The 27462-nt window shown below is 46.5% G+C and overlaps 1 protein-coding gene and 1 non-coding gene across 5 annotated transcripts in view; one reads left to right on the forward strand and one right to left on the reverse strand.

Moving 5' to 3' along the window:
• UNC13B (unc-13 homolog B) overlaps positions 1 to 27462 on the reverse strand; it is a 3024149-nt gene that overhangs the window by 744169 nt on the left and 2252518 nt on the right. The gene's annotated exons all lie outside the window — the stretch shown is intronic.
• On the forward strand, positions 25469 to 25542 carry TRNAA-CGC (transfer RNA alanine (anticodon CGC)). Its single transcript has one exon. It is a non-coding gene; the product is annotated as a tRNA-Ala (tRNA).

Below are 27462 nucleotides of genomic sequence, written 5' to 3' on the forward strand. Positions count from 1 at the left end.
CGTTTGGTGCAACAATCCACCCTGCGCCAGGCCTATCTAAGCAAGGGATCGGCCTACGGCTGGTCAGGCTGGCGGTTTAGCCGAGGACGAGCGCCCCGGACAGCGGAAAGCGGGGAGGAGAAGGAGAAGAGCTTACCGAAGCTACAGAAAGCGGATGAAATGGCTCCTATAAATGCTCCTAGATCCACTCGGACAGCTAAAACTGTGGTAACCGACCAAGTAGCAACGCTATCGACGCCATTGATGGCTCCTTCTACAGCTGTGTCCGCCTCTGCTTCTGCAAACATGCCGATCACTACAACAAAACTGTCTGCAAAGTCACCAGCTGGAGCCATTGGAATGAATAAACTGGTACTGCACCCTCCTATTTTGATTATTGATGGCAGCTGTCCTGTTAGTGCGATTGAAGCAAGCAATTTGCACTCTATTTCAGAAAAAAAACGGAGAGTTCCTATAGATTTAGAAAGGAAAAGGAAAAAGAAGGAATCAATCGAACCTCACCATCTGACAAAATCAATCTTATTAGCATGTCAGCACAAGCAGAAAGAGTAGAGCTAAGAGGGGGCTTGGACAATACTCCTCAAGAAGCAACAAAACCTGGGGAGCCGGAATTGGAATTGGACTCTGAGAACCGCTTAGGATCTCCTACTGGGGAAAACATTGCCAGTTCAGCTACTATGACTGTGACTGTAACTAGGACTGTGACTGTAACAAGTCCCATAGTGGGGGAGGGGGATCAGGATGGTGATGATGGAGACGAAGGTGGAGGCGAAGGGGCAGGAGGCAGCTCTCATGAGGACTCGGAATACGAGGAGACAGAGGAGGGAGAGGATCATGGGACGGGGTTAGAGCCTCCACAGCCAAATATATGGCGGATCGGAGGAGCAAAGCTAAACAAAAGAAAAAGGCCAAAAGCAAGAAAGGTAAAATATCACCAGCAGAGGGCCTATCCTTGAGTAACACCGCTTCAGCTATGAAAAAATATATAAATTTGGATAAAAGTCCTCTTAGAAAGTGGATTCAGGCCAAGGGACTAGTGAAAAATATGACCCTTCGATTATCGGGCTCCACTCTTCCTGCTGACGAATCTCAGAAAAACAGTGCGGACCCCCACCTATACCCCCCAACTCCCCCTGCTCCAGCTGTGGATACAGATACTGCCCCGCTACCTAGTCCTACTAATACGGTATTAAGCTCAGGATTGATAACTTCCCCTGTGAGGCTTGAAACATCTAGCCATGGTCCTAGCTTATCGACATGCATGCCCTCTGATAACCCGGACTCCCCTTACAACATCTCGTCAGCTAACACGGAGAAACGTGACTCTGAAATGTCCCCTTTTGAGGTTATTCTACACACTTTAACTAGCCACAGTGCTGAGGCGCAGGAACACTTTTTGCAACTACGGGGAGACAATACTAAGCTTCAGAAGACACTGACAGAAATGACATCCAAGCTAGGTGGGATGTCACAGGAAATAGAGGATCTTGTTGTTGGTATCGAAGAGAGTGCAGCTCACACTGAAACAGCTCTGAATGACCATGAGAGCCAGATCCTCGCTTTAGAGCTGAAAGTCGAGGACTTGGAGAACCGCCAACGTCGATCAAATCTGAGACTTTTTGGTATTCCGGAGGGGGTTGAGGGGTCGGACTCAAGGACTTACATGGTGAAATTACTAAACAAAGCCTTACCTGATTTAGCTGATTGGGACTCCCAGATCCAGAGAGCGCATCGCCTTCCCCCATTTCAGAAGAATAGGGAAAGTAAATACCCAAGGCCTTTTATTATTTATTTTGGGAATTTTCTCTTAAGGGAGGCAGTAGCTTTAAAAGCACGCCCAAACTCTCCTATCAAGTTTGAGAATATGTCTTTATTTGTACGCTCAGATCTGAGCAAACCTATAATGGATAGGAGGTGGAGATTAAAAAATGTTATAGACCCCTTTAAAGCTATTGGGGGACAAGCTTTTCTGCAGGAACCAGGTCGTTTAAAAGTCATTAAAGGAGCTCATACCTATTACTTCTCGGGTGAGAAGGAGGCAGAGATAATGTTGTCTAAATTGAGCTAAGCTCTGAGCTAAAATTCTGACTTTCTTAGTTTGGAGGGAGCAACAATTAAAGTACTTATTTTTCTTATTTTGTTGATGTTTGTAAAAGAAAGGTGGGTGGTCCCGGGGCTCTGGTGCCGCTGTGTTTTAGCTGCCCATTCAATGGCAGCAGTCACGGAGGGGGCTCCCTCAGGTTCTGGGTTGAGGGAGGAGGGGGGAGGGGTGGGCCCAGGTTCTCCGAGGGGTAGCTATTAGGGGTAGGGTTAAAAAATTCCAAAAGATGGCACTTTGTGAGGAAGGTTTAAATCTCAAAGGAAGATTTTGTTGTTGGTTATTATGCTTTTTGCTCAAATATGTACAGTATGGCAAAGCCGGTTTAAATTATCAATTAAAATGCATGTATTAAAGTGTCTAGCGTGGAACGTATCGGGCCTAAATAGCAAGAACAAAAGAAGACTTACTTCTGAAGAATTAAGGTTGTACAATCCTCAGCTAATTTTTTTATCAGAGACACACATTTCTTATAATTATAGAAAGCTACTTAACCAGCTGGGCTATGAGGTTGTAGCTTGTTCTTCTCAGCAGACCTCGCTTAGGGGAGTTGCTATATTAAAAGACAAAAGATCTAGAATTGAAATGATCAAATCTGGTACTGATAAACTGGGTCGTTGGGTGATAGCGCAAGTTTGTATTGGCAACCATAAATATGTTCTCTGTGGAATCTATGGCCCTAATACGGATGAAGCTTTTATTTTTGATGAACTAAATTTGGAACTGCTGAGGTGGGAGGGAGAACTTATTATGATGGGGGATTTTAATTGCATTATGGACTACCAGCAGGATACAACAAGGTTGGGTAATTTTCAGCGTATGCATAAAGTAAGGGCTGCTATTCTAGATATCAGTAGAGTACATAATGTTAAAGATGTATGGCGCTCTCTTTATCCAGACATACCCGGCTATACGTTCTACTCAGCCCCTCACAAACTTTGTTCACGCATTGACATGGCATGGGCTACGGATCAAATAATCCAGAATAGCTCTATGGAAATCTGCCCCCGGGTGTCCTCGGATCACAACCCTATTTTACTAACCTATAGTTATTCTGAGGGCCAAAATACTCCGAGATTGTTTTCATTCCCCCGTTATCTACTGACCGATATGACCTATATTTCTCAGCTCAGGGTGCATCTGAGGGAATTTATTAAAACAAATCTTCATACGGCCTCTCACATTTGTGTTTGGGACACTTGTAAGGCCAGTATTAGAGGCCATGCACAACAATATATTTATAAACAGAATTCTGAACGTCATAAAAGGAGTAGTTTCTGTCCTGTAACGCCAGTTCTGTAGTAGGGGTATCTCTGTTATAGTCATAATCTAGTGAATAGTCCCGCCCATGTGCGCGGACCCCGGAGCAATCAAAAATAATCTCTTAAGCTGACAAAACATGCAGACCTGCATAGACACTTAAGAGAGAATTTAAAGACAGATAATGCAGCCTATATCCACAGGCTACACTGTCCAATACTTCAACTAGAAATTCCACCAAAAACCACAACAGCACAGCCTGTCCAGGGTTTTCCACAGAGAAAACCTTGCCTTTAACAGCAAAACCCTCTGGAATGATAGAGAGGAAGGAGTGGACAGACAAGCCCCATAGTCTGCCATTATTATTATTATTATTATTTAAGAAGCTTATAAAGCGCGCAGCTACCCCCGTCGGGGGTGTCCCGGCGCTGAGAGAGCAAGAATATCACCAGAGGAGGCAACCCGGGGTCCAACCCTCCAGCCCAGTGTAGCAGAAGCCCTCCTACTCAAGGTTGGGTGAACAGCCAAGTTTTTAAATTGCGTCTGAAGATCTGCTCAGACTCGATAAACCTAAGGTCCAGAGGGAGGTCGTTCCAGAATTTAGCCGCCGTCACACCGAACGTTCTGCCACCGCTCCGGGCTAGCCTGAATCTGGGAACAACCAGTAGACGTAGGTTATTGGACCTTAGGTTTCTATCAGACTTCGATAGTTTGAGTCTTTGGCTCAGATAGGATGGGCCAATTCCGTGAATGGCTCGAAAGGCAAGGGTAAGGATTTTAAACTGAACTCTACGAGCGATAGGGAGCCAGTGTAAATCTTTCCGATATGCTTTGACTGAGTTGCGGGCAGGGATGTTTCCAATAAGCCTGGCAGCCGAATTTTGAACGATTTGTAATCGGTCAATGAGATAGAGGGGGGCTCCAGCATATAGGCTGTTGGCGTAGTCCAGATGTGCCGTAATGAGAGCATGGACAATTGTTTTACGGGAAGTCTGGGGAAGGTAAGGGAAGATCTTCCTGATCATGCGCAATTTGCCAAAGCAAGCTGCGGTGACTTTGTTAATCTGGGCTTTGCAGGACAAGGTGTTATCGAAAAGGAAGCCGAGATTACGGGCTGACTCTACTGGATTGGGAGGGGGGTTCAGCACCGTAGGCCACCACAGGTTGGCTGGGGGGGCTGGTTTCTGACTAAAGAAAAGCACCTCGGTTTTGTCTGTATTAAGGGCCAGATGATTGGAAGCCATCCAGGTGCAGATGTTGCCAAGGCAGTTTCGAAAGTTGGAAAAATGCGAGTCAGAATGGTCTCTAAAAGAAAAAATGAGCTGGGTATCATCAGCGTAAGAGACCACCCTGACTGCCCACGATTCGACTACCCTGGCAAGAGGGCCCACATACGCGTTGAACAAAAGAGGGCTCAAGGCAGAGCCCTGAGGCACCCCGCAAAGAAGGGGTTTGTCATCTGACTCAAAAGGACGGAGAAGTACCCTTTGAGATCTCCCTGTGAGAAATGATTTGATCCAGGCCAGGGCTGTGCCTCCGATCCCCAACTGCTGCAACCTAGTCACCAGGATATCATGAGACACAGTATCGAATGCGGCGGACAGGTCCAGGAGGACTAGCATGGCCTCCTCGCCTCTGTCCACCGATTCCCTAATCGTCTCCGATACCTCTAGCAAAGCAGTCTCAGTACTGTATCCCGTTCTAAAACCGGACTGTGAATCATGCAGCAGCTGGTTAGTTTCTAGATAAAGGGCCAGTTGTTTCTGGACCACTTTCTCCAGAATTTTGGCAGGTTTAGGTAGAAGGGAGATGGGACGGTAATTGCTAAATTGGGAAGGGTCTGCATCTGGTTTCTTTAGAATAGGAAGCAGCCTGGCTTGTTTCCAAACTGAAGGGAAATGCCCATGATTCAAAGAAGAGTTCCATATAGCGAGGAGAGGGTTGATTAAAACAGGAGCTAGATTGACCATCACTTTCGCAGGAACTGGGTCCAGAGGAGATCCAGTCTTCACCTGGTTTAAAAGTGACAGGGCTGAATCTGAGGTCAGCTCAGCAAAGGAATTAAAAGAGCAGAGCTGGGTGTCTGATGGACCCAGCTGGGGGCTGGAAGGTACGGGCTCAAAGGAAGACGATAGTTTGATGATTTTTTCCTGGAAAAAATCGGATAGTCCGTTGCAGAGACCCTGTGTGGGAGTAGATTGGGCTTTCAGGGCAGGCGGATTCACAAAATCCTTAACGATAGTGAAGAGGGTTTTTGAGGAATTCTCCGCCTGTTGGATAAGTTTAGAAAAGTAAGCTCTCATTGTGGACCTCTTAAGTTTTTGAAATTTATTTAATGCCGTTTTATAGGCTGATTTGCTGATAGGGTCGTAGGACTTGCGCCATTTTCGTTCCAGGACTCGCCATTTCGTTCGTAGGACTTGCGCCATTTTCGTTTTGTGGCTCAAAACAGGATACTGTGCCTTTAAGAGAACTTTCCAGAAGCCTCACAGTATCCCAGAATGCAGTGCAGGTCCCTTTCACCTTCAGTTCTTTTTGAAGGCGTAACACGCCAGACCTGTAGCATTTCTTACATGAATATCTCTCTCCACCGGGGAGGAGGGCGGGCGCTTATGACTATAACAGAGATACCCCTACTACAGAACTGGAGTTACAGGACAGAAACTACTCCTTCTGTAGTAGGGGATCTCTGTGTATAGTCATAATCTAGTGAATAGAATGGCAAGCCCATCCCCACACCAAAGCGGCGGTGGAGAACCGAGAAATAACACCACTACTGTGCGAACCGATTTCGCAGCGAAGCTTGCCCAACCGGAGCATCTGCCCTAGCATCAGTGTCCAGACAGTAATGCTTAGCAAAGGTATGGACCGACTTCCAAGTGGCGGCCTTGCAGATTTCTGCAATCAGAACATTAAGTAGCAAAGCAGTTGTGGCAGCTTTGCCCCTGGTGGAATGAGCCTTAGGTTTACCTCCTAAGGTCGTATTAGCCTTTTGGTAACACAATTGTATACAGGACACAATCCACCTAGAGATGGACTGTTTTGAGGTAGCAAGACCGGTCCTGACTGATCCATAATTGACAAACAATTGATCTGAACCACGAATATCTCTGGTTTTATCCAGATAAAATTCCAACACCCTCCTAACATCCAGGGAATGTAGGGACCTTTCCGCTGGAGATGCAGGATTCTGAACAAACGTAGGCAAAGTTATTGTCTGGTTGACATGAAAATCAGAAATAACCTTTGGAAGAAATTTAGGGTGAGTATGCGTAACAACCGTAGCAGCATGAAATACAGTATAAGGTTCTTGGCAACACAACGCCTGAATATCACTCCCCCTGCGGGCCGATGTGATGGCCACGAGGAACACCGCCTTCCAGGACAGGTGCTGCAACAAAGCCTTATGAATAGGTTCAAAAGGCTCCTTCATCAATCTGGACAGCACCACATTCAATTCCCATGAAGGCGAAGGAAGCCAGGAAGGAGGGAATGCTTTCTTCCAGCCTTCCAAAATGTCTTTAATCACAGGGATCTGGAAGAAGGAAGTCTGAAGGGCATTTCCTGTAGGCAGTCAGCGCAGCAAGATGAACAGTAATGGATTGGACATTAAGGCCCGACTGCGCCAGGTGTAGAAGATACGGAAGGATGACATCTTCCTTACACGTCATCAGGTCATGGTCCTTGGACTTGCACCAGATGCAAAACCTCTTCCACTTGTAAGCATAAGAAGTCCTAGTGGAAGGATGCTTAGCCTCCTTCAGTATGTCCATACAAACTTCTGGTAGATTCAAATGGCCATATTACACTATCTCAGGAGCCATGCAGCCAAACTCAAAGACGAGAGGTTGGGGTGCAACATCTGCCCCCTGAACTTTGTGAGAAGGTCCGGCCTCCAAGGCCGCCGTATGTGAGGACGGAGAGACCGGTGAAGCAGGTCCGTGAACCACCACTGTCTGGGCCATTCCGGGGCAATCAGGATCATCCACGCCCTGGACTGGGACAGCTTGATGAACACCGCCGGAATCAAGGGAAAGGGTGGAAAAGCGTACAGAAAGCTGTTCGACCAGTTAATCCAGAATGCATTCCCCAGCTTCCCCGCAGGCAGTACCTGGAGGCGAAGTCTCGGCATTTGCCGAAGACTACTCCTAGTACTTCGTCGTTTATGAACCATTCGTGGTTTTCCTGAATCAGTCTGCTCAGCACGTCTGCCTGAACATTCTGCAGACCTGGCAGATGGGTAGCCGTTAGAGTCAGTCCTCTGGATAAAAACCAGCGCCAAATCGCCCGCGCCTCCTGCGACAGAGTGCGCGATCTCGAACCCCCCTGCTTGTTGAGGTAATACATTGTGGTCGTATTGTCCGTCTGTACAAGCAGAGAGTTGGTCTGGAAGGACGGAAGAAACGCCTTCAGTGCCAAGTGAACAGCTCTGAGTTCCCGGAAAATGATGTGATACGTTGACTCCATCGGGGACCACGTTCCTTGTATCTGCAAGTCTCCGGAAAGCGCCCCCCAGCCGTGGGGAGACGCATCCGTCATGACCGTCTGTGTGGAAATGTCCTTGTGAAAGGGAACCCCTCTTAGGAGATTCTCCGCTGAACACTACCACTTCAGAGACTGAAGAGCACGCAGAGACAGTCGTATCTTGTCGCCCAAAGATCCTTTCCTCTAATCCCACTGATCCTCCAAGCACTCCTGCAAAGGTCTCATGAGCAGCCGTGCGTGTGGTGTGAGGAATATACAAGAGGTCATTAACTCCAGTAGAGAAGACACCGTCTTCACTGTTGTAGATGGGGCGGTCACAAGAGCCTGAGCCTTCCTAAGGAGAGATAATCGTCTCGCCTCCGAAGGAGACACGCTTGCTGACAGCGTCTTGACGGAGGCTCCCAACTACTGTATGCACTGGACCGGAATCGGGACAGACTTGGACATGTTGATGTGCAACCCCAGCTCGTTCAAGAGAACGCACGTCCTCTGGAAGTGTGCCTGAGCTTCCGAGAAGGAGGAGGCCTTGATCAACCAATCGTCCAGGTACGGTTAGAGAAACCACCTAATTTTTCCTCAGGCGTGCAGCTACCACTGCCATGCACTTCGAGAATGGTCTGGGCTCAGACTTCAGCCCGACTGGCAGTACTGTGTACTGATAATGATGGGCGCCGACTTGGAATCGCAGGAACTTCCTGTGTTTGTGTGCAATGAGCACATGGGAGTATGCATCCTGTAGATCTATGGCACCGAGCCAATCTCCCTGTTGCAGCTGAGTATAAACCTGATGCAAAGACAGCATGCGAAATTCCTCTTCTGCGAATCCACTTGTTTGCTTGTCGCAAATCCAGAATGGGCCTGAACTCGTTCTTGTCCTTCTTGCGAACCAGAAAGAACCGGGAGTACAGACCTCTTCCCCTTTGAGACAGAAGTACATCCTCTATCGCCCTTTTCCTAAACAGGATATCGGCCTCTGCTTAGAGCTCGCGCAGCTGAAACCGCGAGCCGACCGGAGGAATTGCTGGAGGAGGGCCGATGAACGGAAGACTGACTTAGACCCAGCCGGCCTTTGTTCGCCGAGGAGCAACAAGCTCTCCCGCGTATGCGCACAATATACTTGTAAAGCATTAAACGGCGGCCCGGGACCACCGGAAAATCCTGGGAGGAAAAACGCCGCTAGAAAGGGCAGAAGGCTTCAAGCCGTTCTCCATGCCCCAAACCTACAGCCGTCCAAAAGTCTCCGATTCAGACTTCATGCGAGCCACTCACTACTCTCATGGCAGCCCAAGGGTTGCCCAAAGAACGGGAGAGTAGAAGCACACTGCTGAGCCGCAGGCTGCAGAGACGACAGGCGAATAAACGTATGGCAACGTAGGACAAACACACAATACCTGGGGGTCGGCAGGAGAGAAAACTCCGCTCCGACATCGATGCCTAGATCCGAAACTATCAGGCCCATTAGACCACCTCTTGTAAGGCTTCCCTCCTGTCTCTCGGCAGAGGAACCACAAATCGGTGAAGAAAACACCCCCACAGAGGGATCTCACAACAACGGTCCAACAACAGCGGGCCACAGCACGAGGTCTACATGCCGCCACCCCTGCGACCAAGTCAGGAGCACGGTCGGAGCCAGAACCTCCTGTCAGGTGGTAGTGGACGAAAGTTAAGTCCCGCCAACCAGTAAAGAGTCGGAGAGAGACTCCCCGTACTCATGGAAGACGCATCCCTGGCATCAAGGCATGGAGGTTCGCAGACTGAGGGGCCAAAGGCCCCTGGGGTGGTGGGCGGGAGAGGGAACCAAGAGGATTCTGAAACATCCCCGGTGGTCTCACCAGTAGTGGTTGAGCAGGAGGCGACCTAGCAGGCGTGCAGGTATGCAAGTACTCAAAACTAAGCAAAAGGACCAACGTCCCTCGCTTACACGTGGTGAGTAACCACAAACTCCCCATCAGAAGGGTTCTTCGACGCTGATCAACTGCTCTGCATCGTGAGTGGAAGGTGCCAGGAACACAAAGTCCCCTCCTACGAAGAGAGGCCCACCAAGGAGCGAGGCCTGGAACAAGACCCAGGCGTCAAGAGCCGGCAGTATTCCGCGGCTGTAACCCATGACGTCGACCTCACTACGACGTCACCATCACTATGACAGTGACTGTCTCTACGACAACCAACACTCAGACGTCAAAATGTCACTACGGTGTCAAACACGGAGACGTCGAGCCATCCCTAACGGTGACGTCCGGACCCAACGGAAGAGAACAGAGCCCAAGCGACCGATGCCCCAAAAGGAGCATCACTGCTCCATGACGTCGAGCCTCACCGCTCCATGACGTCGAGCCTCACTGTCCCATGACGTCGAGCATCACTGCCCCATGACGTCGAGCATCACTGCTCCATGACGTCGAGCATCACTGCTCCATGACGTCGAGCATCACTGCTCCATGACGTCGAGGCACTCCATGACGTCGAGGCACCCAATGACGTCGAGGCACCCCATGACGTCGAGACACTCCATGACGTCGAGACACTCCATGACGTCGAGACACTCCATGACGTCGAGACACTCCATGACGTCGAGGCACTCCATGACGTCGAGACACTCCATGACGTCGAGACACTCCATGACGTCGAGACACTCCATGACATCGAGGCACTCCATGACGTCGACGTCGAGGCACTCCATGACGTCGACGTCGAGGCACTCCATGACGTCGAGGCACCCCATGACGTCGAGGCTCCCCATGACGTCGAGGCTCCCCATGACGTCGAGGCACCCCATGACCTCGAGGCACCCCATGACGTCGAGGCACTCCATGACGTCGAGGCACTCCATGACGTCGAGGCCCTCCATGGCGGCAGACCGGAACCGTGTCATAGCTCAGACGTGCCCTTACTGGGGATAACCCCAGAGATCAAAGCATGGGACTCGGTAGAGGACCTACCCTCTCCTCACCCAGAGGCTGAAGATGCCTTCAAACTCCTCTGTTTGAAACCTGGAAGCCAAAGCCCCCTAGAAAAGAAGGTACAGAGGAGACAGGTGTCAAAAGACACAGGCAAGCACAGAGTACAAACCCTGTGAGCTTCAGCTTTGGCCTTCAGTTCAGCTGCAGACAAAGCACTTGTCAGACTAGAAACAGTCTAAAGACAAGAAGACTGCAGAAATTCTGCCAAAAAAACACAGCAGAATGCAGATAAAGGCCAAAGACGTCGAGTGAAGCTACAAAAATCCAAAAATATCCCAAAGATTGTATAGAAAAAACTCAAAAAAGAAGAGCTAATGCTCCAGGGTCCTGCTAGCAGGAGCCGGAAAAAAGAACTGAAGGTGAAAGGGACCTGCACTGCATTCGGGGATACTGTGAGGCTTCTGGAAAGTTCTCTTAAAGGCACAGTATCCTGTTTTGAGCCACATAATGGCAGCCTATGGGGCTTGTCTGTCCACTCCTTCCTCTCTATCATTCCAGAGGGTTTTGCTGTTAAAGGCAAGGTTTTCTCTGTGGAAAACCCTGGACAGGCTGTGCTGTTGTGGTTTTTGGTGGAATTTCTAGTTGAAGTATTGGACAGTGTAGCCTGTGGATATAGGCTGCATTATCTGTCTTTAAATTCTCTCTTAAGTGTCTATGTAGGTCTGCATGTTTTGACAGCTTAAGAGATTATTTTTGATTGCTCCGGGGTCCGCGCACATGGGCGGGACTATTCACTAGATTATGACTATACACAGAGATCCCCTACTACAGAACTAATAGTAAACTAACAGCAGATATTAGGGAATATGAAATTCTACTGGCTGACTCGCTTCGTTTGTGCTCCACCAATATCGTTGAAATAGAGTTACACTCGGAACATTAAAATCTAACCTTAAGACAACCTTTATTGAAAAAAGCTGTGCTAAATTGCATAAGACTACAATTCAGTATTATGAATGGGGGGATAAAATTGGCAAGCTACTGGCCTATCAAGTGGCAGATGATAGAGCTCAGACCTGTATTAAATGTATAAAAGGTGCGAATCAAGTTATCTATAATCAACCAGCGCAGATATTGACGCAATTTACGAAGTTTTATAACACTCTTTATACCCCAGAGAGCCAACTACTTACAACTGATATTTTAGAATATTTGGAAAATAACTAAGGAAAAACGCAATCTATCTGGCTTAGAACATTTGTCAGATGGCATTACAGAGATAGAATTAAGGCAGGCTATTTTATCTTTACCTAAAGGGAAGGCCTCAGGGGAGGATTCAATTCCGATGGAATTATATCAAATCTGTATGGATGAATTAATCCCCCTTTTAGTTCTAGTTATACAACATATCGGGGCAACGGGGAAGACCCCGAACTCTTGGAACACAACGAAAATAATCTTCTTCTTAAAAAAGGGTAAACCAGCTTAGGAATGTGGGTCGTATAGGCCAATTTCTTTGATTAATTCAGATGTAAAGGTTTTCGCTAAGGTTTTAGCAAACAGGTTGGCCGTGGTCATACCCTGGATTGTTAGCGAACAGCAACACAGATTTGTCCTGGGTAGGGACACTACGACCCACATTAACACAGCTATCACAGCCTTCGACATAGCAGAGACAGAAACTTCCCCACTCGGCATGATCCTATTAGATGCCGAAAAGGCTTTTGACCGAGTGGGGTGGGACTATCTCTGGTCTGTGCTGTTTTTTATTGGCATTAGGGGCAACGTGGTCAGCTGGATTCAGGCTCTGTACGATAAACCCACGGCTAAAATTAGTTATTTAGGTATGTTGTCCTCTGCTCTTTCAATTGCACGGGGCACTCGGCAGGGGTGCCCGCTGTCACCCCTGCTCTTTGCCCTGTCCATGGAGCCATTCCTGCAGGCACTCCTTGTTCAACCTAGGATAGTTCCATTTTGCCTAGGATCCCATTGCTTGAAAATCACTGCATATGCGGACGACATTGCAATATACTCCTCCAACGTAACATCAGCACTAGAGGGCATCATGGTCGAAGCAGAAAAATTTGGCAATATTTCTGGCTATAAATTAAATGTGAACAAAACCCAGATAGTGGCCAATTATAAACCTATGGGAGTAACTTTGGGGATATGTCAGGCTGATAACTATTTAAGGGTAAAAATCTCATCAAAAATCTGTGACATAATCCCCATTAATTATGATGTGCTTATTAAATCAACCAAGCTGCTCCTTAAAAAATGGCACAAATTACCACTAAATATCATAAGCAGAATAAACCTAATCAAGATGAAAATTCTTCCTAAGTTTCTTTATCTTTTTCGTTCTATTCCGTTGGCACCTAATAATATTTTTTTTAAGAAACTCGACGGAATTTTCAGTAGTTTCATCTGGGGTTACCGGAAAGCACGAAAAAGCTTATCTTCTTTAAAAGGGCCTACAGATATGGGAGGACTTAACTTTCCAGACTTTAAATTTTATTTTTGGGCTTCTGTAGTTCTGTGGTTCGTGAGTGAGGTTTGATGGTTCCGAACCCGTTCAATAAAGGTCGTCGGAAATAGACGATTTTGGTGTCAGCAGACCGCAAATGATGAGTGTAGTGTGTCTGAGGGAACACTCTGTATTTAAGGATTTAGTTCGAACCTTCGGGTTCCATTTTGTGTACGGTAGCCATTTTGTATGGTTGCCCTCACATAGGACGAAGACTACGGCCGAACGAGTCCTTGAGACACGTATGCCTTAGCTGACTTCTGAATGACCTGGCCGAACTGACTCTTTGCCCGAGGCCGACCTCGCTGAGCTAGTTCCTTGTTAAACGGCTGGTCTGATAAAGATCAAAGAGTAGGGCAGGCCCGAGTTTATGGTACACTGCTCCCACCTTTCTATCTTGCTTCCAATCTGTTTCTGTTCCTTCCTTTACGACAAAATCACTGATTTGGGTTGAGGGTTTTATGATGGGTTTGTCCGGCCTGATCGAACAGGAAAGTTGGAATTTGCTTGGTCATTTCTGGTGGGCTGGACAACGGAAAGTGGGATTATCGTCATACACTACTTTTGAATTGTGACACTGTCATTTGTCAGTTTGTATGAACCCAATGCTAATTTGGAATGTTGCCTGAGGCTTGATTTTTGGCATAAAAGACCATGCTCCGCTCATTGAATTTGTGCAGTCTCTAGCGAACCACCCGTGTGTGCTTTGTAGATCTCTGTTCCTGGTTGCAGCCAATAAACTTTGGTCCTTGACGTCATCAAGAAGTATCCCGTGTCTGTGTTTGACAAGACAGGGGAACTCGAAGGCATCGGGCGTTCTCCCTGACGCCGCTGGGTTCTAAAACCCGGTCTTCACTACCTTTATCGGCAGACTTCGTTCCCTGCTTAATTCCGATTCAAAACATCTGTTTTTTCATACCATTATGCTGAACTCTGATGCAAACATGTTTTTGCTTAGATTGAATGACCCAAATTTTTACAAAAGAGTCCAATTTAAGACTGCTCGAGATATTGCTAAGATTTGGTTTGGTATTTTACGCTTTTGTAAGCCCTCCTTTTTTCATATTAAACTACGACTCTGGGGTAACCCAGGACTCCCAGGGATATTTAACGATAGCAGGGCTAATGTGTGGGCAACCCATGGTATTGCTACTTTGGGGGATTTGTATGGTACCAACGTTTTTTTAGACTTTGAGATATTAAAAACTGTATACCATCTTACAGAGCCTATGATGTTTAAATATATTCCGATACATGATTTCTTGATCTGCAAAATGAAAATTCTAACAATCTCGGGCTCTGATATTTGGGAATGCCTCTATTCATCTAAGACGAAATCAGTAATAAGTACTGGCTATAGCTGCCTAATATCTTATGCAAAATACGATTGTTCTAAATTAGCAGAGAAATGGAGCTCTAAATTGGGACTGACGATTCATCCAGAACAGATCACTCATTCTCTCTCCAAAATCAATAATTTGGTACAATCTGCCAGCTTACGATTACAACAATTTAAAACGGTCTGTTTGCTTTATTATACCCCGGAAGTGATTCTTAAATGGTCTTCAAATGTGCAATACTCTGAGCGTACCAAATGCCCGAAATGTGATGTGGTGGGCGTTAATATATAACATATGCCTTTTTCCTGCCCGCTACTGAACGATTTTTGGCTTAACTTGGACAAAGTACTGAAACTAAAACTAGCAAGGTCACCATTGCTTTCTGCCTCTACTGTACTTCTAAATATAAATAGTACTACCTTACCGCAACAGGCTCTAATTACTATTTTACTTTCCTGTGCTAAACTTACGATAGCTAGGGCATGGATATCGCCACAGTCGCCACATATTATGCAATGGTGGGCTTTGGTCAATGAAATTTATAGCATGGAAGCAGGTATAGCCCGAATTAGGGGGTACCAGGTCCTTGCTTAAATTTGAGACAATTTGGGCCAACTTTATTTAAAATCTGTGTGTGCATATGAATACTTTTAAAATGGTTTGAATTGTTTATCTCACATTGTATATTTTCTGTATTTTGTATTCTTCTTGCCATTTTGTATATCTTTTTGTATAGATATTATTGGTATATTAGCAATGTATTTGCTATTTTTTTCACTCTGTGCTGTCAATAAAAAAATAAAAAAATAAAAATAAAAAAAAGCAGGTTTGTACGATCATAGGACAGCCTCTCATTAGAAAAATGCCCAGGGTCAAGCATCCGACTTTTCACACAAAAAATACTTTACAATCTCCATCATCAATCCATTGTTAGTAACATAATCGAACCTCGTGGGTGTGTAGAAAGACAGACCTTGCCAGCAACAGTCTTACTGTGTGTGTGGTACGACACTCATAAATATTCTAAAAATATAACCAAACCAATTTGCGAGGAACAACTGCATCTAAAACCTGACGCTCAGATGCTTCTGACTGGCAAAATTGTGGTTGCACAGTGGGTGTATAAAGGCCACAGTGGGCATCCTCCTGCCAAGGCTTTATGACCGACTTGCAAGTCAAGGCCCATTCCCACAAAGTTCAAATTGGAAATTCCTATCTCCATAGAAGCCATCTCACAAACGACTACCCCTCGGTTTTACATCAATTAAGTATTGAATTAGCTCTATGGTCACCTCTGTTAATAATGTGTGGGGACTTCAATCTACACGTCGAAGAGACTTTTGATTTACGCAGCAATGATCCCTACTCTGGTAGGAAGAAGAATGTTTATAGAGCTGTTAAAAGCATGGTTCATGAATTTGGATTAACTGATGTAGGTCATTTCACTTCTGGGGTGACATCTGGGTGTACCTTTTTCTCTGTCCCACATCGAAAATACTTCAGGCTTGATTTTTTTTTTGCTACTAGTCTTATTAATACTTGTGTAAATCTAGGGTACAAGGTTCTTCCTAAGGTGATTTCTGACCACAACCCCATTGTTCTTACCCTTGATCTAAATCTACCACAAAACTCTAAACCCTGGTCCTTTGAGCGTTAACTTCTATATAATCCATCCTATCTTGAACATATGAATAAATGGATTCCTGAATTTTTTTGACAATAATAGGGGATCAGCCCCTATTGAGATAGTATGGGACACATTTAGGTGTGGGGTACGGGATGAAACTCTGAGCTACTCATTGAGATAACAGAGGGAGTATAAAAAGAAGGGAGAAGCGGAGATGAAAAAATTTAGAGATCTTGAGATAAAAGTTATGCAGGCATGTAAGGAGGGACTACATACCGATAACATCCTAAAAGACTTATTGATGCAGAAGGTGAGGATCCATCAGAGTTTCTCCACGAAATTTGCTCAACACTCTTACTGCATTCCATGCGGAGGTTTATGAAGTTGGGGAAAACTCAGGAAAATATTTGGCTAAGAGAGTACAGCAGAAGGCTGTGTTCTCTAGTATAGAGAAAATAGAGAATGATGCAGGGCAAGTTTCCAATAACACCATAGAGATACTCGCGGTGTTTAGTGAATTTTACTCTAGGCTCTACACAGAGGATGGCGGGCCGAATTTCGAAGCCAGGGTTTCTAAATTTATTGACCCTGTGGTTAATGGTACTTATCAGTAGAGGAAAGGGAGCAGTTGGATTCACCTATTACGTGGAAAGAGATAGAGATAGAATCCTCCCTTTTGTCCCTAGCATCTGGTAAAGCAGCAGGGCCCGATGCTATCCCTCTGGAGTTTTTCAGGCACTTTCGAACTATCTTAAAGTCCGTACTGATGTCATTATTTATAGCCGCACAGCAGGGCACTGCTCCTCCCTCTTGGCAAGAATCAACAATCACGGTTTTCTTAAAGAAGGATAAACCTCCTCTTTCCCCATCTTCTTTTCGCCCTATCTCATTGATAAATACAGATAGTAAAATCTTCTCTAAGATCCTGGCCTCACAATTATCCTGTGTCATAACCCCACTAGTTTCCAAATATCAGCATGGCTTTATTCCTGCACGCGACACGGTCGATCACATTCGCCGAGTCATTACCTTTTTGGACTGAGCCCAGGCATCCCGATCAAATATTAGATTAATTTTGTTAGATGCTGAAAAGGCTTTTGATCGGGTTGCCTGGGCCTATATGTGGGGTATCCTCTCTAGAAAAGGATTTGGCCAGGGTTTCTTAACGGCATTGAAGACCATGTACTCTGCCCCTAAAGCTCGTATTCTCATTAATGTGCATGTCTCTTCTATCTTCCCAATTACTCAGGGCACACGCCAAGGGTGCCCCTGCTCCCCTTTACTTTTCGCACTTTATATTGATCCTTTAGTTAATCATTTTAATTTAGAAGAAAATATTGAGCCAGTGTTGCTGGCTAATGTAAGTTATCGGGCACTGGCATACGCTGACAACATTGTAGTCGTCACAACTGATGTCCAGACTGCAGTGACGGCAATTAATGACTTAGCCTTGGAGTTTGGAGTATTCTCAGGGTACAAACTTAACTTGCAGAAAACTCAGATCCTTTGGTCAGGAGATAACCTCTTGATAAACTTTCCGACAGTTTTGTAGGTTACGTACCTTGGAATAAAAGTTTCTTTACCTCTATCTGGTATTCCGGAATTAAATATCAATCCAGTAATAACAAAAACCAACACCACGCTAGAACGTTTAGACCATCTACATCTCTCTTTGCAAGGCAGAGCTAATGTTTTAAAAATGCTGATCCTACCCAAGGTATTATACATGTTTCGCTCAATACCCCTCGAATTCCCCCCATCTTGTTTTAAAAACCTAGAAAGGGCAATTTCAAGATTTTTGTGGGGCTATAAACGGCAACGGAAGGCCCTCAAAAAATGGTTCTTAGCAAAGAGGGTGGGGGGTGGAGTGTCCTTTATTTCTTGTTCTATTATTCTGCAGCCACCTTGCAATATATTAGCCCTCTGATAATTGGGCATAGAGCCCGAATCCCGGCTTGCAGGACTCAGTCTATTCATGAGATGATAATGGGAGAAGGGATGAACGCTTGCTTTCTCAAGCAGATATAACCCAGTTATTACAAAAAAACGAAATTCAAGACCTTAAAAGCAGCATTTGGCGTATGGCAAAAAATTAGGAAGCATCTGGGATTGACTAAATTGAATGCTTACATACCTTTTGAAGGGTCCGGTTTACTACTGTCCAAAATGTTTTGCGACAAGAATTACCGCCCCATCTCTCTACTCCCGTTTCCAGCCAAAGTCATCGAGAAGACCGTCAACAAACAGCTGGCCGCCTTCCTCGAGACGAACGGATCCCTCGACCCATCGCAGTCTGGATTCCGTGCCAACCACAGCACCGAGACCGCCCTCATCGCCGCCACTGACGACATCCGAGCCCTGATGGACAACGGGGAAACAGCGGCCCTCATCCTCCTAGACCTCTCCGCGGCTTTCGACACGGTCTGCCACCGCACCCTAGTGCAACGCCTCAGCAACGTCGGAATCCAGGAGAAGGCGCTGGAATGGATCATCTCCTTTCTCGACGGAAGAACTCAAAGAGTCTGCCTACCACCGTACAAGTCAGAGGCCACCAAAGTCAGCTGCGGCGTCCCTCAAGGATCCTCACTGAGCCCGACTCTCTTCAACGTATACATGAGCTCCCTCGCGGCCATCGCACGCCAACACAACCTCAACATAATCTCCTACGCCGACGACACCCAGCTGATCCTATCCCTGACCAACGACCCCGCCGCCGCCAGAGCCAACCTGCACGAAGGGATGAGAGAGGTAGCCGAGTGGATGACGACGAGCCGCCTGAAGCTGAACTCAGACAAGATGGAAGTCCTCATCCTGGGCTCCTCGCCCTCCGCCTGGGACGACTCCTGGTGGCCCCCCACCCTGGGCACCGCACCCAAACCGACGGACCACGCACGCAACCTGGGCTTCATCCTGGACTCCTCCCTCTCCATGACCAGGCAAGTCAACGCCGTCTCCTCGTCGTGTTTCAACATCCTGCGCATGCTTCGGAAGATCTTCTGGTGGATCCCCACGGAGACCAGGAAGACCGTCACCCAGGCCCTCGTCACCAGCCGACTGGACTACGGCAACGCACTCTACGCCGGAACCACCGCCAAGATCCAGAAGAGACTCCGGCGCATCCAGAACGGCGCAGCCAGACTCATCCTCGACATCCCACGACACAGCCACATCTCCGGACACCTAAGAGACCTGCACTGGCTCCCGGTCAACAAGAGAATCACCTTCCGCCTCCTTACCCACGCACACAAAGCTCTCCACGACCAAGGCCCGAGCTACCTCAACAACCGCATCAACTTCTACGCTCCCAAACGCCACCTCCGATCCGCCAGCCACGCCCTCGCCGCCGTCCTACGCATCCGCAGAGCCACCTCAGGAGGAAGGTCCTTCTCCTACCTGGCCGCCAAGAAATGGAACTCCCTCCCGGCCGACCTGCGCCTGACCCAAGACCACCTCTCCTTCAGGAAGAAGCTCAAGACCTGGCTGTTCGAGCAGTAGCGGCACCCCCCCCCCCCCCAAGCGCCTCGAGACCCTATGGGTAGGTAGTGCGCTCTATAAATGTCACTGATTGATTGATTGACTTGCTGGCTATTAGGTGGAATGTAAAAGGGATACGATATTTGGGTGATCTGTTCTGTGAAGGTCACCTGGCCTCCTTTCAGCAGTTACAGAGCAAGTACTCCTTAAGTAGAAATGTCAAATTTCTCCGTATCCGCAGTTTTTTTCAAAAATGCCCATCTATCTAAGCCAACAGCATGAACAGAGTCCCCCTCTTGGATCACTTGCAAAAAAACGCATCAATTGGTACCTTATATTTAAGCCTGATGCAGGATTTTGGGGATGAATTAGATGCATGTCAAGTGAAGTTGGTAACTAAACTGGGGAATCCTGAAATTGATGTTCATGGTCTGTTAAACTTGCCTCCGAATTTTTAATAACTGGGTTGATGAAATCCCAACATTTTATGTGCTTACACAATCTCTACTACACTCCCAGCAAAGTTGTTAAATGGAGTACGAAAGTGGGGACAAAATGCAATCGATGTGGCTTGTTTGCAGCTGATGTTGTACACATGTTTTTTCAATGCCCTAAGCTTGGGGAGTTCTTTCAACAAATTGAGAACTTTTTGGCTGTAGTTGTTAAGTTTAAGGTCATAGTAACCGCAGAGCTGGTGTTAATCGGCATGGACTCAGGTACCCAAAGACCTAAACCTTTAATTTGCTTTCTTTTCATTTGTATGGCGGTAGCCCGAGCATGTATACCCAGGGATTGGATTAATCCGGATCCCCCTTCCTTTTTTAATTGGAGGGAGAGACTATTATTTATGTACAATATACAATCTGCTATGTATAAACTCAAGGGGGTTAAAAGAAGGGCTTTGGGAGAAAAAATGTGGGCGCCAATTGCTGAGTGGATCTAAACATTGATTTTTGTTGTATATGTTAGTATTGATTTGTAATGATATGTATTCTCGAAGATGAGACTGTCTACTGCTGTATTTCCTTGCATAAAATAATAAAACTTAAAAAAATAAAAGAAGCCATCTCACAGCTGAAAAATCGCAAAGTCTAAATAAATATATCATGACTGCCTTGAGCATGTCCCCAAATGGAGTGAACAGACTTGTGGAAAATCGTGCACGATGGCCTTCTAGTTACCATCATGAAGTAGGCGTGTTAGGTAAATAATACAGATGACCTTCAGCCACAGCAACAAACAGTGAGGATACCCATTCTACAGCAGTGCTGCAGCTCTGGACAGTGTGCATAAATACTGGATCAGAGGACATGTCCTAAGGACAATGCTAGGGCCCATCCTACACTAATGTACCTTCATTCCGGTTCTGTTCTGGGTCCTTTACTTTTTATCTCAATCCTTTTCCACGTTCTCCTTCAATCGCTGCATTTGGCTTTCACTGATGAAGAATAAATGCCACTAAGTTTCCTAAGTATGCTTTCTTTCCCTAACTCTTATGGATCGAGTAGCTGCCTGTCTTCAGCCCACTGAAGAATGAATAGAAAGCAATAAAGAGCAAAGTCTGAAAAGACAGCGATCCATCTCATTACCTAGCATTCGTTACCGTGTGTCATTCTGTGCTCAAAGTCTGGGTTTCATCTAGGCATGGACTGAAAATCCGTTCCGTTCGCGGAATTAACGAATTTTTGGCAATTTCGCGGTCCGCGAATCGTGCAAAATTGCCAAAGAATTCGCAATTCACGAGTTGCCGTTTTTTTTTTGCTTGGTCGCGCTTCAAAAATACAATCTTGCGCGCGAGGCATTGACTTACCGTGATTCTGAGTTCACCGAGTTGTTTTCCTCCCTGTTTGCGTGCGCTGCGTCATTTTGGATCTGGCTGTGTGATCGCGCGAGACTTTCCGACCCGAGTACGTCATAGCGTCCAGGCATCTTGCACTGTGAGACTTTGAGAACGCGAATACATTGTAAGGGCCCGCGATCACGCATCGCGAGAGTAAAAAATTGCGAACACGTAGATGCGACACGCAGCTGACATCCGGCGGGAGATTTGAACAGCTTGCTTTCCCGAAATCGCTAAAATTGCAATTCTGCACAGAAAGCTATCGCTGGCAGCATAAACCTTCTGAAATTGATGATTTGGATCAGAATAACTCCTCAGATTGACATTTGCCTGCACTTTTTTGTGCAAGGAGTGCATTTTTGGGGGGTTGGGAGGAAAGAAGTGCCCCATGTCTCCAACTTCCTGTTCCTGTCCAGCAGGCTCCTCCCAGTGCTCTGTCCATGTCCTGGTCACTTTTCATTTGGATCTGGAGCTGGAAGGATTACTCTTTGTGGCTGCTGCTGGATATTTGTATTTGATGACTTTTTGTTTGGATCAGTTTTGGAGTTGAGATTTTACAAGTAAGTTGTTGTTGTTTGTTTGGGGCATTGCAGTTGCTGCAACTTATAGACTTTTTCACAACTTCTTAAAAAATATATTGTGGGTAGCCACAGTATCCAGTAGGCCCAGGGTTAGTCATGGGTGCATGATACAACTGTTTCAGTGACTTTTGTTGAACTTAAATATCTTTTACGGCATGGATGGCATGGAATTGAATAGCTCACTGTTATATCTATGTGGAAGTTTTTAGTAATTTTGGGGTGCGTGTTAAAGTCACACTAGCCAGTAGGTCGAGTGGTGCATGGGCCAAGTCTTTATGTGGGGACTCTTGAATTGAAACATCCTTTAGGGTATGGATGGCATTGGATTGGGGTGATTTTTGTGTGTATTTCGATGTTTTGGGTGTTGTTGGGGCCTGGCCATGTGGGTGGGGGCCATTTTGATGCCTGGTCCAGGGCCTGGCCATATGGGTGGGGGTCTAGGGGCCATTTTGAAGCCAGGCAGTGTGCTTTGTGCCACCGGCCTGTACCCAGTCTGCCTTGCTTTCATCCATTATGCCCAGGCCGGGGTACTCAGTGGTGCATGGGCCATGTCTTTCTGTGGGGTCTCTTGAATTTACTGTATAAGGTAGGGAAAACATGTTCGTCCTTATCTTGTATTCACAACTTTAGTTGTAATAGCGTGCTCATAGGAATAGTACCCTGCCTTATTGGCACCATGGGTACTACATCACTGCATTTTGGGACGACGTTCCGTCCCAAATTCCCAGGCACAGCTTTATGCAGACTTCCATCACATATTCATTTTTTCTCAATTTTATCGTAGTATTTCTTTATTCTTATTATATTTTTCCATTGTTACTGTTCTCTTCAGTTTCACACAAGGAACTATGCAAATTTCCAATTGTTTCTCATGTTCAGGTTTGTCTATCCGGACTTTATTCCCAAAACAAGTAAAGAGGCATGAAGTTCATAAATAGGCAGTATTTTATTGACCCAATGCATTTCGGGCGTTCCACGCCCTTCTTCGGGGGTAACTACAAGCAATAATAAAATGGCATCATTAGTTTATCTGACATGGTAAAACTTAAACATTAGCGCAATTCATATCTGCTAAGTTGTCTGCCGAGTTAAAAATAATAAGTTGCTTTTGCAATGTGCTTTTCCCCTCTGTATTCAGCACATCTCCCCACCCAATATTCAATGCACTTCCCTCTCTGTTACCCCACCATTTAATTGGCCATCATCATTCTCCTCGGTGTCCACACGTGATACATGCTGTCATATCGCTGTTTTATTTAAATTAAACAGGGTTCCATGTACTCTACCCTTTTGCACGCTCTTCAACTCACCACTCTACCTACTCTAACTCCCATAACCCTAATGAATTCCTATTCATAAGTATTCATCATTTCCTCACTATTCTACGCTGCTCTTCTTCCTCCCACTCCCAAATGCACGTTTCACTCACTCCACTTGCTAACACCCTTCCGTTACAAACAACAACCATATCCTCTACGTAATAAACTTCATACGCCCCCTCTCATTCCTCTAACCTTTCCAAGAGTTCTAACCAGTCTTATTCACTTTTATCTTGCAATACCATTATTCACATACCTGCCTCAACAATGTAACAAATCCCTCATCCTTTCGCAGGTGCAAAAAAAATGTCTCCCATGTGTTTCACAAACGCCGCACTTAAACTCCTCACTCATTTAGGGCATGGATGGCATTGGATTGGGGTGATATTTGTGTGTATTTCTACTTTATGGGTGTTGTTGGGGCCTGGTCCAGGGCCCAGCCATGTGGGTTGGGGTCATTTTGAGGCCTGCTCCAGGACCTGGCCATGTGGGTAGGGGTCTAGGGGCCATTTTGAAGATAGGCAGTGTGCTTTGTGCCGTAGACCCTGCACCCAGTCTGCCTTGCTTTCCTCCATTATGCCCTGGGGTACTCAGTGGTGCATGGGCCATGTCTTTCTGTGGGGTCTCTTGAATTTAAACATCATTTAGGGCATGGATGGCATTGGATTGGGGTGATTTTTGTGTGTATTTCGACTTTTTGTGTGTTGTTGGGGCCTGGTCCAGGGCCTGGCCATGTGGGTGGGGGTCTAGGGGCCATTTTGAAGCCAGGCAGTGTGCTTTGTGCCATAGAGCTGCACCCAGTCTGCCTTGCATTCATCCATTATGCCCAGGGGTACTCAGTGGTGCATGAAACAACTCTCTCTGTGTGGTCTCTCTTCTATTAATTTAAACATCCATTTTGGATTAGAATTGCAATTTTTATTTTGGATCTTTCCGTTTTTGGGTGTGTTATGTTAATAATAATAAATGCCTAGTTGCAAATATTAATTGAAGCACGACATATGCAACATTTATTTAACTCATGTACCTCTGGCTTCCTTTTCTTTTAGGTGCACAAAGACTGAGAACCAGGAATCATCCTCATCATCATCCCTTGTTGTAGTGCCAGGAAGAAATCCTGCTGCAGTGTGTGCACAATGACACGTGACATCACGTGTGGCCACAGACAACTCTGCAGCTCGTGCAACTGCGTCCTGCTGTTCTGACATCTGAAGAAGATGGGCCCAAAGAAAGGTGGCCGTAGCTCCTCCACCAAGTAAGTTGCCAGTGCCGCGCGCACCCCCCCCCCCCGGTTCACGCGCACATACACAGCCACGCACCCACCCCCCCACTCACTCGTGGTAACACGCGCGCACACACACACACACACGCGCACACACACACACACACAGACACACTCATACACATCCCCCCCCCCCCCACACACTCTCCGGGCTCTTCCGCGTGTTCCGTGTCCTTCTTTCCCTCAGCAGCCATTGGGTCAGTCTTGTTTCATTTTGCGCCTGGTCCGATCGCTTATTTTCACAAACTGAAACTCAGCAGCATGCGTGCGTAGAGTTTAACCCCGCCCTCCAGCGCTCCTATTGGCTCCCGTATGACTTGTTTTATTTTTTTTTCTCGTTTCTCCTCTTTCCCTCCTCTCCGGCGTCGCACAGCGTAAAGGGTGGAAGTCCGCACAGTCGTCGCCGCTCAGCCAATTCACATCGCCCGTTTCTTCTCAGACTTTCATTCGGTGAGTTGTGACCGAGTCCTTGGGTACAGTGAAAGGCATGAGCAAGCTGTTTTGCTTGAATAGGGGCTGTCTGGTCTTTCCTTGCCACGGCGGCAGCTTTTGCGTGGCACACCTTCAAATCTTACCTTGGTCCTGCCCGGTTTCCTCACACCAAAGTCGTGTGGGACCTCTTCCAGGTTCGGCCGCCACTGCACTCCTCTGCCCTGCATATTTGTGAGGGCGCGACACAGATGAGATATGCCGACATTACGCCTCCCGCTCCTTTTTATCGGGCTCGAGCTATGTGGGGATGTAGCTCAGTGGTAGAGAGCACGTGCTTCGCATGTATGAGGCCCCGGGTTCAATCCCCGGCAGTTCCACTTCTTTTAAACTTTTTTTCCTTCTTTCCCACGTGCGTCTTTTTTTTGCATCGAGTTTGCTGAGGCCAAGTAATATGCTATTTACAAGTGCCCCCACACTGAAGATTAGAATGCTCTTCGGTCCTGGCACCGCATATTACAGTGGAGGTGAGAAATGGGGATTCTACAGATATACCGTGTAGACTGCACTTCCGCTACCGCCCTGTGAGGAGAATGATGAGGGAAAGGGCAAAAAAACTGACACACTTGGCTCTGTCTAAGTAGATTAAAAACACCTAAGAGGAAGGAAAATTGACAGACAACGCACATTCTGTCACCGCAGGGCTTTCTGCAGCAAGAAATAAGTGAAGACGTGGGCAATAACTTTACAGCTAGGGGATGTAGCACAGTGGTAGAGAGCATGCTTTGCATGTAAGAGGCCCCTGGTTCAATCCCTGGCACCTCCATTGCATTACTTTTTTTTGTTACAAAGTTGTTTCATAGATTTCATTGCAGTTTTCTCCTCCACATGCACGAGAGAAGCAAGCACCCCTCGCTCAGCCATAGAGTTACACTCTGACGTCACATTGTCAGACAGGAGTGCTGCGCATGCGCCTTATACTCCTGCCAACAGACTGAAGCAACCATGGGCTCAGCAGCAGGGCCACGGGCGGCTGTGGAAGCTGGCAGAAATGGAAATATAGAACTCCACTCCGGTATACGGTTCAATGTTTGTTTTCAGGTATACAAAGGCTTTATTGGTAAGATTATCAGAGGACGCAGACCTCTCTCGAGGGCTATAAATGAGAACCCCCACTGATTTCTGGGAGTAGTAGTGTGTTGCAACTCAGCTGATCCAATAGAATTAACAAACCTGAAATTGATCATTTGAAACAGCACAGGGCATTTTGTTTAGTTCTATCGGTGGAGTCACCCGGCAAATTTATTCACGTACAGTTAGCCCTCAATGCTGTGATAAGTCAATTGCTAAAATCACAGAGCTTTCACATGGTGAGAAAACGGGGCATTTTGCACAAGGATCAGCCCCTGTACTTTAAGTAAAACCAACACCTGGTGTCCCTTAGGGTCTGACTGTGTTTCACAAGACAGGGAATAGCTGACTAAAGTAACCTCCACTAACTTAATTCGCTTTGCCAACATTACAGATTATGACGTTTAACATTATATTAATTAATAAGACAGTAATGAACCCCAGAATACATCAATACCGTTTTTATAATTAAAATGTACTCACCCAATTTCCCAACAAATTAAAATATCTATTGGGTTTTCAGCATTATCAAGTGTTTCATAACAAACGCTGTGTAGATGGGCAGGCTCTCAGTCCACTTCTGATCTGTATGTACCTCTGTATGTAATACTTCACCTTTTCGGGTCTCGCCCTGGCGAACCTTCTTCCCACAGTGAGGTGAGTAGCCGTGGTTGCTACGCTGTTGCACTCTGGCTTTAATCCTTCACTGGCGCCGGGTGAAGGTCAGTCTCCTCTCGGGCTTCTGGCGATATCTCCACAACAGCTATTTTAACCATCCGACCACTTCCGTTCACCCGCTCTGGTTCACCTCATAACCCGGGGGCAGTCAGTTTGATGCGGGGTGGGCTCCCGGTCAGCTCCTTCATGCCTGGGGCTAGCGTGAACCATCACCGTTAGGGTCTCTAGGCGCTGGGGGCCGTCAGGAAGATTCCATTATTTATTTTGTTGTTTATCAGCATATGGCGCTGCATAAAGCACACACGAAGTACTGAATAACTAAACTGGACCGCTCTTTCTAAAGACCTAACACGTTGCTTCTAATCGTATACACATTTCATTTGAAACACATTAAATGTTGATCACTTAAAAGAGCATGATGGGACCTGCCATCTGCTGAAGAATATGTTCATTTGGCGCTGCCGACCTGCACTTGGCACGTTATTAGCACA

This window comes from Lissotriton vulgaris, chromosome 3_1, assembly GCF_964263255.1.
Source record: "Lissotriton vulgaris chromosome 3_1, aLisVul1.2, whole genome shotgun sequence".
NCBI classification, from domain to species: domain Eukaryota; kingdom Metazoa; phylum Chordata; class Amphibia; order Caudata; family Salamandridae; genus Lissotriton; species Lissotriton vulgaris.